This window comes from Phoca vitulina, unplaced genomic scaffold (genome assembly GCF_004348235.1).
Source record: "Phoca vitulina isolate PV1807 unplaced genomic scaffold, GSC_HSeal_1.0 scaffold30, whole genome shotgun sequence".
Taxonomy (NCBI): Eukaryota; Metazoa; Chordata; class Mammalia; order Carnivora; family Phocidae; genus Phoca; species Phoca vitulina.
In genome coordinates this window covers 19,015,108-19,034,502 of record NW_022589733.1, presented here as the reverse complement: position 1 = coordinate 19,034,502, position 19,395 = coordinate 19,015,108, and the positions used below count along the sequence as shown (strand labels likewise).

Genomic DNA, 19,395 nt, shown 5'->3' with positions numbered 1-19,395 from the left:
ACGTAAAATGTAAATAAAGACTTAAGACATTTTTAAAAACGCAGCTGTTTCTATTGGTCTGAAATACTGAATACAATTTTTTTTTAAGATTTTATTTATTTGACAGAGAAAGACACAGCGAGAGAAGGAACACAAGCAGGGGGAGTGGGAGAAGGAGACGCAGGCTTCCTGCGGAGCAGGGAGCTCAGTGCAGGGCTCGATCCCAGGACGCTGGGATCATGATCTGAGCCCAAGGCAGACACTTAACGACTGAGCCACCCAGGCGCCCCGTACTGAATATAATCTAACTGAAAACTGGGCAAGCGGCCGTCCAGCGAACCTCCCACATAAGCAGCTCTCCTACCACCCCCCCTCTTCTTGAAAGAAAGATGGATTCGTCCCTCTACTTTATTTTTTTTATTTTTTTAAGATTTTATTTATTTGACAGAGAGCACAAGCACGGGGAGCTGCAGAGGAAGAGGGAGAAGCAGGCTCCCAGCTGAGCAGGGAGCCCAGTGTGGGACTCGATTCCAGGACCCTGGGATCATGACCTGAGCCGAAGGCAGACGCTTAACTGCTGAGCCACCCACGTGCCCCTCGTCCCTCTACTTTAGACCTGAAGTGCTTTCTTTTTCATGACACACAGTGGACCCCGGACACAGAAACTCTCCTGAGACTCAGTCCCTCCATCCTGCATACCCTCTCCTCACCAAGCTGAGCTTCCCCAATGTTGTGTTCCCTGAGACCTCTCCACTTTCCCTAGCTGCCCTGAGAACCCAGGCTGACACCTCCTTGTTCCTCTCCTTCTTCCTCCCCAGCTCAGATTCAGGGGTTTGAGGAGGAGACTGGAGTCTGTAATTACAGATTCTTTGACTCTCAAGGGCCAACCTGGTGGCCTGCCTGTCTTTCCAACCACTAGGCCTGTGGCTAAGAGGAAAATGGTTTGTGCTGGGACCGTGGGAGTTCTCTCTCTGAGCACTGGCTCTGGGGCCATACTGCCTGTGTTCGACCATGATTAGTACTATGGCCTCAGGCAAAGTGAAATAACCTCTTTGAGGCTTAGTTCTGCATGCATTAAGACATTTGCCCTCTAAAGTACTAGGATTAAATGAATTAATACATATAAACAAGGATTCATTAATACATTTTTTTTTTTAAAGATTTTATTTATTTATTTGAGAGAGAGAGAATGAGAGAGAGAGAACACATGAGAGGGGATAGGGTCAGAGGACGAAGCAGACTCCCTGCTGAGCAGGGAGCCCGATGTGGGACTCGATCCAGGGACTCCAGGATCATGACCTGAGCCGGAGGCAGTCGCTCAACCAACTGAGCCACCCAGGCGCCCTCATTAATACATTTAAAACGCTGAACTCAGGGGCGCCTGGGTGGTTCAGTTAAGTGTCTGCCTTCCGCTCAGGTCATGATCCCAGGGTCCTGGGATCAAGCCCCGCATCGGGCTCCCTGCTCAGTGAGAAGCCTGCTTCTCCCTCTCCCACTACCCCCTGCTTGTGTTCCTTCTCTCGCTAGGTCTCTCTCTGTCAAATAAATAAACAAAATCTTAAAAAAATAAAATAAAACACTCAACTCAGTACCTGGCACAGAGCAAGTGCCCAAACATTGCCTGGTATTACTGCTTTAGGATCTGGCTCATTTGTCCTCCGCCGAGTGAGTGGTTTCTGTCCTTCTTAGCACCCTCACATTCCCCAAACTAAGAAATGTAACCCTTCAATTTCACGGCTGATGGTAAAAGCAAGCAATTGGTATCTGGTATCAAGCTCGGTTATCCAGCTTAAGGTCCCAGCGGCTGGGGGGTTGGGCATGGACAAAGCGCTGGAAAAGCCAGAGGCAGCTCGCTGAGCTCCACTCCTCGATAGCCTCGGTCTCCCGCAGGGGTCGCTTTCCGTGCCCGAGGGAAGGTTAGCTTGCGTGCAGGGGCGCATCTTTGCAGCGAAGGCCCCAGATGGTACTCAGTGGCTTCGCCTAGCCTCGCCTCGCAGGTTCCACTGAACCCGCAAGGAACCAGATGAAGCCATTAAGTGGAGCGTTAAACACAGATGAGCCTCGAGATACAAGCCCTAATTAAGTAAACACCCGACTGGAGGGCCGTTGAACGCACTAATTTCCGCCTCCTTCTCGGGCACTCAGCATTCCGGGCGGGGGCGAGGAGAGGAGAAATTGAGAGTCAGCTCTTCTGCCTTCAACTTGGACCACGCTGCTGTCTTCTCCATAGTTCCCCCTTGTCGTTCGTTCGTTCATTCATTCATTCATTCATTCATTCATTCATTCAACAAATTCTCGCTGATGGCCTGCTCTGTAGAGGAGATACAACAGTGAACAAAACAAACAGCTCTGCGCTCTTGCACCTTCCATCCCTGACTGTGCACGTGGGGGGGGAGGGGAGGCGCGCCTTGAGGAAAATAACCAAATAAGTAAATATATGTTAGATAATAGGTGCTGTGTAGATGAACAAAGAGGAAATGGGAAGTGCCAATTCATGAGAGAGAAAGTAGGGGCACCTGGGTGGCTCTGTTGGTGGAGCCTGTGACTTTTTTTTAAAAGATTTTATTTATTCATTTGAGAGAGAGAGAGAGAGCACAAGCAGGGAGAGAGGAAGAGGGAGAGGGAGAAGCAGACTCCCCGCTGAGCAGGGAGCCCAACAAGGGGCTGGATCCCAGGACTCTGAGATCATGACCTGAGCTGAAGGCAGAGGCTTAACCATCTGAGCTCCCCAGGCTTAACCATCTGAGATTCTTGATCTCAGAGTTCAAGGCCCACAATGGGCAAAGAGACTACTTAAAAAAACCAAAAAACATATGAGACAGAAGGTAGGGTTGGAAATTGTACATAACGTGATCCAGGTGTTTCAGTCAGGGTCCAGCAAGAGACAGAATCCAGGTCAGAGGGTTCAAGTCTTAGTGAGGGGCCTAGAGGAATGGGCAGGGTTCAGAGAATCAAAAGGGATATTGAGGCTCCGGGGACCAACAACAACAGAGAGGCCTTAGAACTTTGAGGACTGAAGGGCAAGGGGAGGAAATGATGTCACTGAGAGTTGGGAGTCGGGGGGAGCTGGAAAGTGGAGGAAGGACTACCCCTCCCAAATGCAGCTGCTGTCCGGCCACCCAGCCAAGCAGGTAGGATGTAGGAAAACTCCAACATCTTTCTCCTTTTGCCATTCATCTCCTGGCAGCACCTCCCATGGGCCAAACCCACCCAGAAGCCTGAGGGCAGGAAAGCCCAGGTGGTACGGTCTCTAGGGGTTATCCTCTCCAGTCCCAGGGCAGGATGGGGAAAGCAGAAAATGGATGAGGGGTGGGTGAGCAATGGGGAAAGTCAAGAGGCCTCAGTGAGAAATGGACATTTGAATAATACCTGAAGGAAGTGAAGAAGCAAGTTACAGTAAGGATATCTGAAGAAAGAGTATTCCAGGCTGACAAACCCAAGCAAAGGCCCTGAGGCAGTAGGTTACTTGGGACAGAAAAAAATCATAATAAAAAATAAAAGCCAGAATGGCTGAAGTGGAGTGACAAGTAGGAAATGAGTCAGAGTTGGGAGGGTGGGGAGCAAATCTTGCACAGCATCATAGGCCATTGTAAGAACTTACTGAGTGGGAGGGGAGAAAGACCCTGGAGGTTGTGAGCAGAGGCAAGGCGTTGAGACCACATGGAATGGGGGTAGAAGCCGGGAGGTCACCGGGGATTCTACTGCAATCATCCAGGCAGAAACCGAAATAGCTTGGTTTAGGGTGGACTTTGTAGAAGGGATAAGAAATTATCAGATTAAAAAACACCCAGAAAATAACAAGTGTTGGCAAGGATGTTGAAAAATTGGAACACTTATGCGCTGTGGGTGGGAATGGAAAATGGTGCAGCCACTATGGAAAACAGCATGGCGGTTCCTAAATAAATTAAAAATAGAATTTCCATATGATCTAGCAATTCCACTCTGGTTACATACTCAAAAGAATTGAGAGCAGGGACTCAGATATTTGAACATCCATGTTCATAGCAACATTATTTGCAATAGCCAAGAGGAAGGAGCAATCCAAGTGTCCATCCACAGATGAATGAATAAACAAAATGTTCACTAGGTACAGAGTTTCAGTTTTGCATAATGAAAAAAGTTCCGTGGATGGATGGTGGTGATGGTTGCACAACAGTGTGAATGTACTTAATGCCACCCTAACTGTAGGTTATATGAATTTTACCATGATTTTTAAAAAGTTTCTAAAAAAGTGATTAGAGTCTGGGTATATTTTAAATCTATTGCCAGGGTGCCTGGCTGGCTCAGTCAGTAGAACATGCGACTCTTGATCTCGGGGTTGGAGATAGAGCCCCAAGTTGGGTGTAAAGATTACTTAAAAAAAAGTTTTTTTTTTAAATAAAGATATTGCGAACAATAAGATTGGCCAAACGGGTACTGCTCAGATCCTCCCTGGGATCCCTTTAATGATTCCTGAGCTCCCCTTTTTCGGCTTCTGTGTGCTGATGCCCCTAGTAGCCTGCACATGTGACTCTCTTCAGAGACCTGCCCACCTGCTATTGTCCCTTTCCCTCTGCTCCTCCCCCTGCTCGTGTTCTCTCTGTCTCTCTCTCAAGTAAATAAATAAAAAAAATCTGGGGCACCCGGTGGCTCAGCTGCTTAGGTGTCTGCCTTTGGCTCAGGTCATGATCCCAGGATCCTGGGATCAAGTCCTGTATCGGGTTCCTTGCTCGGTGGGGAGCCTGCTTTTCCTTCTGCCTGCCAGTTCCCCTGCTTGTGCTCTCTCCCTCTCTCGCTCTCTGTCAAATAAATAAAATAAAATCTTAAAAAAAAAAGACATCAACAAGATGTAACTGATAAGCATCTGACAGGGTGCTAGATGCATAGTAGAAGCAAAACCAGTGCGGGCTGCCTGACCCACCGCACAGAGCTGAGGTGAGATCCAATGAACTAACATAGAGCTAAGTGTTTAGCGAAGTATCATACAAATAATACAAAGTCATAATAAAATCAACTACTACCATTTCCTGAGCACACACCGTATTCAGACTCTGTACTACTAATTACTTTCATGCATGAAATCATTTGAATCCTCACAACTCTACACAGTTCATATTATTCCCTTTCACAGATGAGGAAACTGGGGTTAAGTCCCCCAAAACCACACACTAAGGCAGAGACAAAGCTGCAGTGTAACTCAGTTTTGCCTCACTCCAAAACTCACTGCCTGAACCAGTTGCCAAGCTGCTATCCATCAATAATTGCTGGAAGAAAGAATTTGTGAAGCAGGTTTTTGGTATATCAGGAAGAATTCCATAATATTCAATCCTTTCTCTTAAAAACCTCTTAAAATAAACATATTTGCCCCTGGTTCAAGGTTAAATTCTGGGTCCTGCAAGAAACATTTAGAAAGAGCTTTTCTGCCCATTTTTGGTAGCAAAATTCCCAGATCTCCCCTCCCACACAGCACACTTAGGGGGTTGTGTCCCAAAGACAAGCGGGTATTTTGCAGTCTTTTTCTAGGAAGTAGCCTTAAAACTGGGTGAGGCCCTATTTCCTGTCCCTCCCCTCCAGCTGCCCAGTGCTGTGCTCAAGTGATTCCATAATCTTACTTCTTTATATTTGTTCTTGATTTCTCTGGGACCCTCCTTTTTTCTGGTGAGGTCACTGGCCAGCACCTTCCATCTATCACTTCTGAAGCCGGCAAGGTGCTGAGGCAGCTGATCCCCAGCAAGAAACCTGATCCATATAATATACCTTCCCTTTCCTTGAGTCTTGGGAGGGGCTGTGCGGCCTTTAGCATCAGTGATTTTTTGCCAAGGCCTGAGCTGTCAGTTTCCAGAGATCAGAGGCCAAGCATTTATGTATGCGTGTACACTGAGCGCACAGAATCAATTAATCAATAAGCACTCACAAAGCCCCGAAGACCCGTGGTTGGCTAAGGTCTAGAAATTTTGAGAACTATATGGCCAAAAAGGGCCTTAAAGAAAATAATAACAAAATAATAATAATAATAATAATCTGTCCTCAAAGCCATCTTCATCCTTCCCCTGAGAGGCACTGGTGACCTGCAGATTAGGTTTCCCAGGATCACTTGAGAGATGACTTCCTGCTGGGGTCAGCCAATGGGAAGCACTAGTGGGAGACTGGAGGGCAGGACAGTGAAAAGCCAGGGTATTTATTCTCCTGCATCAGTGTCTTAGCAATGGCTGTGTCCTGTCTATAGCTCCAGCTGTGGGTCCAGGTTCTGCCAGACTCTGGGCTCCAGTAACACCACCTTTTCCCTCTCTTCTTCCTGCTAAGTGGTGGATGACTTCTTGCTGCCTAATCTATAGGTTACATCACTGTCCCCTATTTGACTTCTCAGCCTCTCCATCACCTCTGCATTAAGTTCCCTCTGCTTTATTTTATTCTTTTTTAAGATTTTATTTATTTGTCAGGGAGAGAGAGAGCACAAGCAGGGGAGTGGCAGGCAGAGGGAGAAGTAGGCTCCTTGCTGAGCAAGGAGCCCTATGCGGGACTCCATCCCAGGACTGTAGGATCATGTCCTGAGCCAAAGGCAGACACTCAACTGACTGAGCCCAAGGTGTCCCAAGTTCCCTATGCTTTAAAGACTCATGGTGGTTTTGCCTTCCCTATTGGACCTTGACTGATAGAAGAGTTAAAACTTACACAGTACTTACTATGGGTCAGACAGTGTTCTAACTGCATTATAAAAATTAACTTACTCGGGGCACCTGGGTGGCTCAGTCGTTAAGCGTCTGCCTTTGGCTCAGGTCATGATCCCAGGGTCCTGGGATCGAGCCCCGCATCGGGCTCCCTGCTCCACGGGAAGCCTGTTTCTCCCTCTCCCACTCCCCCTGCTTGTGATCCTGCTCTCATTGTGTCTCTCTCTGTCAAATAAATAAATAAAATCTTTAAAAAATAAATTAAAATAAATTAAAAAATAAAAAATAAAATAAAATAAATTAACTTACTCAATTCCACCATCTGAGGAATGATTACATTTTACAGAATATATTTTGCATTTACATCTTACAAAACTGAGGCGCAGAGAATTTGATCTACCCTAAATAACATCCCAAATTTGGATACATATCAAAAATTGCCCAGGAAGCCAATTAAAGATAGAGGAGGTGATGGATGCCATCCTAGCCCTACTGAATCAGATTCGCCAGTCCATGGGGCCCAGGAATCTGGATATTTAAAAGCTCCCCAGGTGATTCTGATGCAGCTAACCCAGCAGCCCTCCTTGAACTGCTATTCAGGAAACCCTGACCTTGTTTTGGTGATGAGGACACCTAGATCCAGATCAGGAAAGTGACCTGCCCATGGTTGCACAGCAAGCTCTATGGTAGACAAAAACACTGCCAAGGGTATCACCTTCAAGGTCACATGGCTGGTTTCTGATGTTTGGACATGGCTTTCTCTAGGAGCCATCTGAAGCCACTTATTATTAGAAATGTTTTGGAAAATTCAGCGTGTAAACAGACATATGTGCAGGATTGCTAAGCAGCTGATCAGTGTTTGGAAAAGAAAAAAAGAGGCAGCTTAATCCACTTAATCTTATTTTCAGTCTTTTCTGAATAACTTCGGGGAGTTCATTAATCCTTCCCCCATTCTAACCTTCTCCATTCTGACCAAGACTGTGGTTGGGCCAAGAATCTATACCTTTTAACAGGGGCCTGAGGTGATCTGACAATTTGGAAGCTATGATCAAAATCCAAAAAGCCCAGAATCTAAATGGAGTTTGTAATAACCAACCCCACAAGGGCTGGGTTTTTGTTTTCTCCCTGCACCCCACTGCTATATTCCCAGCACCACCCACAGTGCCTGGCACACAGTAGCTGCTTAATATTTATTGAATGAAATAAAAGTAATACTTTTTCTTACATTTTGAAAATATTTTCTGTACAGTTATTCCTTGATCCCCACAATGGACAGAATAGACACCAGAGTCCTCATTTTACAGAAGATGAAGCTGAGTTCAGAGAGACTGGGTGACTTACCAGGTCACACAGCTAAGGAGAAGTGTTAGAAGCTCTCTCCATGAAATTCTCCCCTCCCAGCTGATGGTGATGAGGGGGAACATTAAGTGGGAAGATGCAAATATGAATGAAGAATAAACTATCAGACTTCAGCTCAAGTAAGCTGATAAGGGTAAGAAATTCTAGCATTTCGCTGGAGGAGGATATTGGAGGCTCAAAAATTCCAGCGGATACACAAATCTCTCTATCTCTGGACTCTGAACTTTACTTAGTCATCAGTTCAAGCAGCCCTTGCTTGCCTGCTTTACTGGTAATAGTAACATCTCCTCCTTATTGCATATCATTAAATGCTAAATGCTTTGTGCATCTTATTCTATCATCTCTCTCCTGGACCACTGCAATAGCCTTCTGTAGTCTCCCTCCAATCTGTTTTCTGCATTATTGTCAGACTGATCATTTAAAACTGCCCCAAGTCTTGGAGGCCTGGGTGGCTCAGTCAGTTAAGCACCTGACTCTTGATTTCAGCTCAGGGTCATGTGATGGAGCCCCCCCACCCCCAGTCTGGGCTCTGCACTCAGTGGGGAGTCTGCTTCCTCCTTCTCCCTCTCCCTCTGCCCCTCCCCCCACCTCTAAAATAAATAAATAAATCTTTAAAAAAATAAAACTGCCAAGTCTGATCATTTTGTCTCTCTGATTAAAATCCCTAAAAGCCTCCCCACTGTGCTCTGTCAAGGTTCTGCCTCGTCTAGCCCCCACTTTCCTCTCCATTCATTACATTGAAGAAATATTTATTGAGGGCCAAGCACCTGTCAGACGCTATTTTGGGCATTGGGGGATGCAGCAGTAAATCAAACAAGGCCCTTGCTTTCACGGAGTTTATAATAAAAAAGTAGATAAGTAAACAAACAAGATAATTACAGACAATTCAAAGTGCTAAGATGGGGGTGCCTGGGTGGCTCAGTCGGTTAAGGGTCTGCCTTCGGCTCAGGTCATGATCCCAGGGTCCCGGAATCAAGTCCCACATCAGGCTCCCAGCTCCGTGGGGAGTCTGCTTCTCCCTCTCCCTCTGCTGCTACCCTCTCTGTCAAATAAATAAATAAAATCCTTAAAAGAAAGAAAGAAAGAGCTAAGATGGAAATAAAGTAACAAGATAGTCTCTGGGGAAGCCCATTTTTGATAGAATGGTCAGGATAGCTGTTCTGAGAAGGCAACACTGAAGCTAAGATGTGAAGGTCGAAAAGGGGCCAGTCATGGGAAAGTTGGGAGAAAGTATTCCAGGCAGAAGGAACAGCATGTGCAAAGGTCCTGAGGTAAGCAACTTCTAGAAACCAGGAACAAAGTAGTCAGTGTGACTGAAGCAGAATGAGTCAGAGAGAGATGAGGTAAGATTGGAGACACAGGTGAAAGCCAGATCATACAGGGCTCTGCAGCCATAGAAAGCGGTCTTTTATTCTAGAAAAAAAAAAAAAAGAAAGCTACTGAAGAATTTTAAGCAGAGGAGGAATATGATCTGATTTATATTTTGGAACAATCCTTCTGGCTGCTGTGTGAAAATGAATTCAGGGCAGGAGGAATGAAAGTAAGGGACAAGAGAGGAGGCTGGTGCTGGGCCCAGAAAAGAGATGACAAGCTTGCCTGGAACCATAGGAGAAGATGGAGTAGAGTGGTCAGATTCTTGATAGAGCTTTGGGGTGAAATTGACAAGATGTGACAATAGAGTCATTTTGAGGATGTAGGAAAAGAGGAGATGGTGCTATTTAGGGAGAAAGAATCAGGTGCACGAGGAATCAAGAGTTCCGTCTGGATTGTGAAGTTGGCCAGACGCAGATGTTGAGTTCACCATGGACCACGGATGGGTATCTCCAAACAGATGATACTTAAACACATTGGATTAGCCCTGATGCGCTCTGACATTTGAAGACTGGGCAGAGGAGGAGCAACTAAGAGAGGCGAAAGGAAAACCAGAAGACTGAAGTCCATAAATGAAAGGGTTTCAGAAAAGAGGAGGTGATCAGCTGGGTCAAAGCTGCTGGGAAGCCATGAAAGATGTGGTCAGGGATATGTCCATTGAATTTGGCTGCTTGAGGTCACTGGGAGCACAGTTTCACGGGAGAATCAACCCAGAAACCAGACTCGATTAGACAGAACAGTAAATTAGAGGTGAGGAAGCATGTACAGACAAATCTTTTCAAATTTTCCTTCAACGGGGGTATAGCTACAGGTGTGTGTGGAGCCAAGTGAGGGTTTGTTTTTCTTTTCTTTTTTTTTTTTTTTTTTTAAAGATTTTATTTATTTATTTGAGAGAGAGAGCACATGAGAGGGGGGAGGGTCAGAGGGAGAAGCAGACTCCCTGCTGAGCAGGGAGCCCGATGCGGGACTCGATCCTGGGTCTCCAGGATCATGACCTGAGCCGAAGGCAGTCGCTTAACCAACTGAGCCACCCAGGCGCCCGAGGGTTTGTTTTTCTTAGATAGAATTTACTAGAACCATGTCTCCAAACTTCAGTCATTGAAGGATCGTCTTTGTTTCTGCCCCATCCTTACACCACAGGTACTCTATACTTAAAATTAGTCTTAACATTAACTCACTTTTAGGGGTGCCTGGATGGCTCAGTCAGAATTTCAAGGAATTTCTGTTGTTGTTGTTATGGCCTATGTGATTTAAAACCACCTAATAACAGTACTGTACTCAGAAATACTTCTTAGAACATTTTTTTTTTTAAATTGAGAAATAACTTATGCCTGGTTTAGTGAACAAATCTTAAATGTAGACCCTGAATAATTTTTGCACAAACAGGCAGAGGGAGAAGCAGGCTCCCCACCGAGGAAGGAGCCTGATGTGGGACTTGATCCCGCGACCCTGGGTTAGGGTTAGTGAGCCGAAGGCAGATGCTTAACCCCCTGAGCCACCCAGGTGTCCCAAGCTCAAGAATTTTCTAGCAAGGAGGCCAGGGTCAGCCTTCAAACATAACAAAGTTTGTGTTCTCATGGAATTAACAGTTTGCTCCTCCTAATATCCCTAGTGCCTAGCACAGTGCTAGTACATAGTAGCTACTCTTTTTCTTCTTTTTTTGCTTTATCTATATGTTTTTTTCTATTAGTTTTCTACAAAGAATGTGTTATTTGTGAATTAAAAACCAGTCCTATCCAGGGCACCTGGCTGGCTCCGTTGGTAGAGCGTGAGACTCTTGATTTCGGGGTTGTGAATTTGAACCCCACGTTGGGTATAGAGATTACTTAAAAATAAAATCTTAAAAAAAAAACAAAACAGTCTTATCTGAACTCCAATTTTCCAGAGTATCTAATCCAGAACTTATCAATGAAAACCAGAAAGAACAAGGTCAGGATCTCCCTTTGGATGTGAAGCCCTAGACTGAGAAGAGAGAAGTGTCCAAACAGGAGCATCCAGGAGCAGATCTCCTGATTCCAAGCCTCCCCCCACCTACTAACCTGTATTTTGTAGGCCTTTGCTCTCACACCCTCATACACAATAGTTAAGGACATCAGAACCAATTCACTAAAACAGGGACAGCAAGACAAACATCACCTGAAGTCTTTAAAAATTTAAAGAGTCTGATAAAGTCCTCCATTTGGCATCTGCCATGATAGGAAATAGCCTCCGGCATGTGCCTCTGTTGTCTTCCCTTTTCCAGACCCTTCTGTACAAACACCACCCCCCCCCCCCCCCCCCCCCCACCCCCGGCCCCGCCACGGTTTACCATCAGCTCCTTGTAGGAGGGTGGCAGGGCCCTTTGTGGGAGGAGTCGGAGGATGGGGAAACCCTTTATATTCAGACGAGTGAAACTAATGAGTTGATACTCTCCAAGCACGTTGAGGATCAAAGCTTTGATCTGAAACTTTGGCAAGAATACAGCCACCTGTGGGCATAGGTGGGCCCAAGCTGGGAGGCCCTGGAGAGCAATGCCAGGGGCTATGCACACCCAGCTGAGCCTGCCTGCACGACCAGACAGGTGTCAGGGCTGGCTGGAGAAGGCCAGGTCCCCAAGCTGCATGCAGGAAGAATTTGGAACCATTGTAATTAAATTAATTACAGGAATTTGGGGGGTGGGGTGGGGTGGAAGTAAAGGACAAGGAAGAAGAAAACATTCCCACCAAGCCAAATTAACCATGTTAGAGTTTTAGCTTTAGTTTGCTCCCAAAATGATGCAACCAGTTTTCTTTTTGTATAAGAAATAAGAATATTGTGATTAAAGCAAAAATACTGGATTTCTGCATAGAAATCCATTCCCATCTTAACCTTTAAAGAGGCAAACACTCTGAGAGGTAGTTTATGTGCTCCTCCCCACATTTAAAAACACTTTTGCATAATTGTAATAGCCTGACAACTTGCTTTTTCCATACAATCTTATTTTTAAGTGTCTAAATCGACATGCATGAATTTACTTTTTCACTTCCAGCACATGCATAGACCACATTTTGTTGGTGGTCATGTAATCCCAATAGCCAATACTTAAGAGCATTCCTCTCTACCAGAAAGGATCCCAAGTCCTCTCTGTACATCAACCCCTTGAATTCTTCACCTAGGAGGACATAGGGATAAATCAAATTTCTCATTGTCACACAGCTGGTAAGTAGCAGGGTACGATTTGGGGCCCAAGCCTGGGGGCAAAGTTCAGGCTCTTACCCACTGCACCGTCCAGCCTGCCCTTGAGTTGCTTCCCAAGTTTTGATCTTTCAGGCAAGTGACCCAAGTATTGTATCAATTAGCTATTGTTGGGTAACAAACCATCCCTAAAACGTAGTGGCTTAAAACAGTAACAGTTTGTTATTTCTCATGATTCTGTGGGTTGACAAGATGGGTCTTCTGATCTTACCTGGACTCACTTAGTAGCTGTGGTCAGCTGGCAGCTTGGCTACTCAGCCTATGATGGCCTCAATCACATGTCCGGAGCCTCAGCTGGGATTTCTGGCCTTCTCTTTCCAGCTGGACTTCTTCAGAAGATGGTGGAAATCTTCCAAGAGAGTGAGAGCAGAAGCTGTAAAGTCTTGGCAACAGCCATTTCTGCTGCATTCTTTCTGTTAAAGAAAGTCACAAGACCAGCTCCCATTCAAAGGGTGGGAAAACAGACCCCATCTCTGATGGGAGGGAATGCAAAGAATTTGTGGCCACCTTTAATCTACTAAAGTAACCATCCTTATATATACTCCTGGTGTATAGGCAGTGTGTGTGTCTCTAAAGTGTGTACCAAGAAGGAGAATTGCCAGAACTGGATTTTCCAACTTGGGTTTTTTCGTTACTCAAAATTTTTTTTTTTTTTAAGATTTTATTTATTTATTTGACAGAGAGATAGAGAGCACAAGTAGGCAGAGCGGCAGGCAGAGGGAGAGGGAGAAGCAGACTCCCCACTGAGCAGGGAGCCCGATGCGGGGCTCGATCCCAGGACTCTGGGATCATCACCTGAGCCGAAGGCAGACGCTTAACCAACTGAGCCACCCAGGCGCCCCTCAAAGATTTTTTTATTGCAATATAATTCACATACCATAAAATTCACCATTTTAAAAGGGTGAGTTCAAGGGTTTTTAGGTTGTGCAACCTATCACTATTATCTAATTCCAGAACATTTTTATTAACCCAAAAAGAACCCCCTAACTGATTAGTAGTCAATCTCCACTTCCCTCCTCCTTAGCACCTGGCAAACACCTATAGATTTAACTATTTTGAACATTTCCTATAAATGAAATCATACAATATGTGTTTTTTTGTATCTGGTTTCTTAAACTTGGCATAATGCTTTCAAGGTTCATCCACATTGTGGCATGTATCAGTACTTGATTCCTTTTTATGGCTGAATAATATTCCACTGTATTGATTAACCATAATTTGTTTATCCATTCATCAGCTGATGAACATTTATGTTGTTTCTGCTTTTTGGCTACTACGAATAATACTGTTATGAATGTTCATGTACAAGTTTTTGTACAAACACATGTTTTCTGTTCTCTGGGATATATACCTTAGAGAATTGCTGGGTCATATGGTAATTTTGGTTTAACTTTTTGAGGAAGTGCCAAACTAGTTTCCATAGTGGCTGAACCATTTTACATTTCTACCAACAATTCACAAGATTTCCAATTTCTCCAAATCTTTGCCAATGCTTGCTATTTTCCATTAAAAAAAAAATTACAGCCATTCTAGTGGGTGTAAAGTGTTATTTCATTGTGATTTTGATTTGCATTTCTCTAATGACTGATGATGTTGAGCATTTTTTCATGCGCTTATTGGCCATTTGCATGTCTTCCTTGGAGAAATGTCTACAGAAATCCTTTGTCCACTTTAAAATGGGTTGTCTTTTTATTGTAGAGTTGTAAGAGTTCTTTATATATTCTGGATAGTAGACCCTAGTCAAATATATGCTATGCAAATATTTTTTTTCCCATTCTGTGGGTTGTCTTTTCACTTTCTTAATAGTGTCCTTTAAAACACACAAGTTTTTATTTTGATGAAGTCCAATTTATCTGTTTTTTCTTTGCTCATGTTTTTAGTGTCATATCCAAGAAATCATTACCTAATACCAGGTTATGAAAATTTACACCTATGTTTTCTTCTAAAAGTTTTACAGTTTTAGCTCTTACATGTAGGTCTTTGATCCAATTTCAGTTCGTTCTTAAATATGGTGTGAGGTAAGGGTCCAGCCTCATTTCATTGGATATGCAATACCATTGCTGAAAAGACTGTTCTTTCTCTATCGGGTAGTCTTCGGATCATTGTTGAAAATCAGTTGGGTACCATTACAATATCAAATAGTAAGAATAACAGCCATATCCTTGCCTTGTTCCTAGTTTGGGAATAATTCTATTATTTCACCATTATGTATGCTATGTGATATGTGTATTATCAGGAACAGGAATTTCTCTTTAATTTGGGTTTACTAATGTTTAATCATAAATGACTATTGAATTTTATCACCCACTTTTTCCTGCAGTTATTGAGATGATCACATTTTTCTCCTTTAGCCATACCATGTGGTGTATTACATTAACAGATTTTCCGTTGTTGAAATGCCTCTGTATTCCTGGGACAACTAATTGCAATTATTTTCTATTCTGAGTTCCTTTTCTAGCTCCCTGTCTCAGATCATGCTTTGGAGGGTCAATGTCGCTTCCTGTTCTGGGTCCTCATCAAAAAAGCCAGTTTCTTAGTTGAAATGTTCTCTTAGAAGGGTCCGGAAGCTTGGATTCGCTCATTAGCAATGTGGTGGGGGTGGCCAAGTGGCTCCAGGGCAGAGCCCAGTGCTATAGACTGTATTTGCTACAGAGGACCCAGATGAATGTCACGGGCAGAGCAAGAAGCAGCCTTCCCAAGTCACCTACTTCGGTCTTTAAGCAGCAGAATTCAAATTCTCTGTCCTTATCTGTAAAGTTTATTCTGTCTCATCAACATTTTTCTGGTGAAAAAGTATAACTTTTCTCATTTCATGTTCTGAGCATTCCCTACAACCAGGCACTGTGCTCCGTGATTTATATACATTATTAATAATGATGCTAGCTACCATTTACTGATCCTTTAGCCAGGTGTAGGCACTGTGCTAATCATTCTACAGTAGTATTTCATTTAATCCCCTTACCCGCCCTATGGGGAGGTATTATCATCTCTAGTTTGCAGAAGAGGAAACTACAGCTGAGAGAGGCTAACTTGCCGGTGGTCGTTAAGACAGAGCCAAGGTTCAAAATCAGGTTCGTCTCATCGCAGAGCCTATGCCCTCAGCCACCGCTATATGTGCTGTGCATAATTAGCGTTGTCAGCCCAAGCTCCCATGATCAGTATTAAGTAGCGACAGCTCCGTGTGACCAGAGTGTGACTGAGCACTGCCAAGGGCGATTGGCTGGAGTCACTTGTGGTCTGATTGGTCTCGGTGTCAGGCCCTGATACATGCTCACGTGAGGATTTCTGCAGTAACAGCTCCCTTAGGGAAACTGGTGCGTGCTTTTCTTTTTAAGCTTTTAAGAAATAATAGCTTTATTTGTGATGTAATTAATCTACCATACAATTGCCCAATTTAAGGTGCACAATTCAGTATTTTCTGTATATCCACAGACTTGAACAACCACCACCATAATTGATTTTAGAATATTTTCATCACCCCCAGAAATACATCCAGAAGCTCTGTACCCATTAATAGTCCTTATTTCCTCCCAAACTCCTCACCACCAGGCAACCAATCTGCTTTCTGTCTATATGGATCCACCTTTTTTGGATATTTCATCTAAATGGAATCATACAATATGCGCTCTTTACTGACTGGCTGCTTTCACTTTATTTTATTTTATTTATTCTTTTTTAAAAAGATTTTATTTATTTTTGACAGAGAGAGAGTGTATATCTATAGCATTATCAAACTCACATTAAATATTCACCAAGGTGGGCCACATTCTGGACCATAAAACACACCTTAAAAAATTTAAAAACATAGAAATCATACTGTTTTCAGACCACATGGAATTAAAGTGAGATATCAATAACAGAGAGATGGCTGGAAAATTCCCCAAAACTTGGAGATTAAACAACATACTTCTAGGTAACACATGAGTCAAAGAAGAAAGCTAAAGGTAAATTTAAAAAATATTTTGAACTAGGGGCGCCTGGGTGGCTCAGATGGTTAAGCTTCTGCCTTCGGCTCAGGTCATGATCCCAGGGTCCTGGGATTGAGCCCCGCATCAGGCTCCCTGCTTGGCGGGGAGCTTGCTTCTCCCTCTCCCTCTGCTGTTCCCCCTACTTGTGCTCTCTCGCTCTCTCTGTCAAATAAATAAATAAAATAAATAAATAAAAATAAATAAAAATAAAAATATTTTGAACTAAATAAAACTGAAAATACAACTTACCAAAATTTGTGGGATGCAGCAAAAGTAGTTTCCTTAAAGGGAAATTTATAGTATTGAATCATATATTAGAAAAGAAGAAAGAGGGGCACACCTGGGTGGCTCAGTCATTAAGCGTCTGCCTTTGGCTCGGGTCATGATCCCAGGGTCCTGGGATCGAGCCCCGCATCGGGCTCCCTGTTCGGTGGGAAGCCTGCTTCTCCCTCTCCCACTCCCCCTGCTGTGTTCCCTCTCTCGCTGTGTGTCTCTCACTGTCAAATAAATAAAAATCTTAAACAAAAAAAAAAAAAAAAAAGGAAAAGAAGAAAGATTTAAAACCAATCATCTAAGCTTCCATCTTAAGAAACTAGAAAAATAGGGACGCCTGGGTGGCTCAGATGGTTAAGCATCTGCCTTCGGCTCAGGTCATGATCCCACAGTCCTGGGATGGAGCCCCACATCGGGCTCTGTGCTCAGTAGGGAGCCTGCTTCTCCCTCGCCCTCTGCCTGCCTGCCTGCCTACTTGTGATCTCTCTCTCTCTGTCAAATAAATAAATAAAAAATCTTAAAAAAAAAAAAAAGAAAAAGAAACTAGAAAAATAAAAGAGAATTTTAAATCCAAAATAAGGAGAAGAAAAGAAATAATAAAAATTAGAGCAGAAATCAATGAAATTGCAAATAGGAAATCAAAGAGAAAATCAATAAAACCAAAATCTGGTTTTTTGAAAAGATGAATAAAATCAGTAAGCCTATAGCCAGGCTAACTAAGAAAAAGAGAGAGGGTACAAATTACTAATATCAGAAGTGAATGAGGGGACGTCACTACAGATCCCATGGACATTAAAAGGATAATCAAGAAGCACTGTGAACGAGCCGATACCCACAAATATGATAACCCAGATGAAATTAACCAATTCCCAAAAGACACAACCTCCTAAAACCCATACAAGGAGAAATAGACAATCTGAATAGGCCTGTATCAACTTTAAAAATTGAATCAATAATTAATAACCTTCCAAAGCATAAAGCATCTGACCCAGGCGGGTTCACTGGTGAATTCTATCCAACATTTAAGGAAGAAATTACACCAATTCACCACAATCTTTTCCAGAGGAAGACAGAAGCAGAGAGAATACTTCCTACCTCATTCTATGAAGCCAATATTCATACCAAAACCAGACAAAGATATACAAGAAAAGAAAGCTAAAGACAAGTATCTCTCATGGACATAGATGCAAAAATCCTCAACAAAACTGTTGGAAGTCAAATATATTAGAATTATACATCATGAGCAACTGGGATTTATCCCAGGCATGCAAAGCTGGTTCAACATTCAAGAATTGGGATGCCTGGGTGGCTTAGTCAGTTAAGAGTCTGCCTAAGTGGTGCAGCCACTCTGGAAAACAGTATGGAAGTTCCTCAAAAAGTTGAAAATAGAGCTACCATACGATCCAGCAATTGCACTACTGGGTATTTACCCCAAAGATACAAATGTAGGGATCCGAAGGGGTACGTGCACCCTGATGTTTATAGCAGCAATGTCCACAATAGCCAAACTGTGGGAAGAGCCAAGATGTCCATCGACAGATGAATGGATAAGGGAGATGTGGTATATATATATATATATATATATATATATATATATATATATATACAATGGAATATTATGCAGCCATCAAAAGGAATGAGATCTTGCCTTTTTCAACGATGTGGATGGAACTGGAGGGTATTATGCTGAGTGAAATAAGTCAAACAGAGAAAGACATGTATCATATGACCTCACTGATATGAGGAATTCTAATCTCAGGAAACAAACTGAGGGTTGCTGGAGTGGTGGGGGGTGGGAGGGATGGGGTGGCTGGGTGATAGACATTGGGGGGGTATGTGCTATGGTGAGTGCTGTGAATTGTGCAAGACTGTTGAATCTCAGATCTGTACCTCTGAAACAAATAATGCAATATATGTTAGGAAAAAAAAAAAGAAGAAGATAGCAGGAGGGGAAGAATGAAGGGGGGGAAATCGGAGGGGGAGACGAACCATGAGAGACGATGGACTCTGAAAAACAAACTGAGGGTTCTAGAGGGGAGGGGGGTGGGAGGATGGTTAGCCTGGTGATGGGTATTAAAGAGGGCACGTTCTGCATGGAGCACTGGGTGTTATGCACAAACAATGAATCATGGAACACTACATCAAAAACTAATGATGTAATGTATGGTGATTAACATAACAATAAAAAATTACAAAAAAAAAAAAGAGTCTGCCTAAGGCTCAGGTCATGATCCCAGGGTCCTGGGATTGAGTCCCTCATTGGGCTCCATGCCCAATGGGGAGTCTACTTCTCCGTCTCCCTCTGCCACTTCCCCTGCTTGTGCTCTCTCTCTTGCGCACGCTCTCTCTCTAAACTAAATAAATAAAATCTTTAAAAAAAATTCAACACCCATTAATGATAAAAATTCTCAGCAAACTAGGAATAGGGGGGAACTTCCTCAACTGGATAAATAATATCTAAAAACACCTGCAGCTAACATCATAGTTAGTGGTAAGAAACTTAAAGCTTCACCACTAAGATCAGGAACAAGGCAAGATGTCCCCTCCTACTACTGCTTTTCTTTCTTTTTTTTTTTTTTTTTTTT

The 19,395-nt window shown here is 43.4% G+C and overlaps 1 protein-coding gene across 4 annotated transcripts in view; it reads right to left on the bottom strand.

Moving 5' to 3' along the window:
• The window catches only part of ZFP90 (ZFP90 zinc finger protein), a 158,128-nt gene that overhangs the window by 1,163 nt on the left and 137,570 nt on the right, over nucleotides 1-19,395 (bottom strand). Inside the window, exons 6-7 of one of the 4 annotated variants that reach the window (XR_004301762.1) lie at nucleotides 12,781-12,982; nucleotides 2,219-2,290 (exon numbers count right to left, since the gene is read on the bottom strand). The gene's annotated coding sequence lies outside the window, so the exon portion shown is untranslated. Of the gene's footprint in view, nucleotides 1-2,218; nucleotides 2,291-12,259; nucleotides 12,983-19,395 lie in introns of those variants that run through there. The other 3 variants (XR_004301760.1, XR_004301761.1, XM_032424057.1) reach the window with 3 other exon arrangements.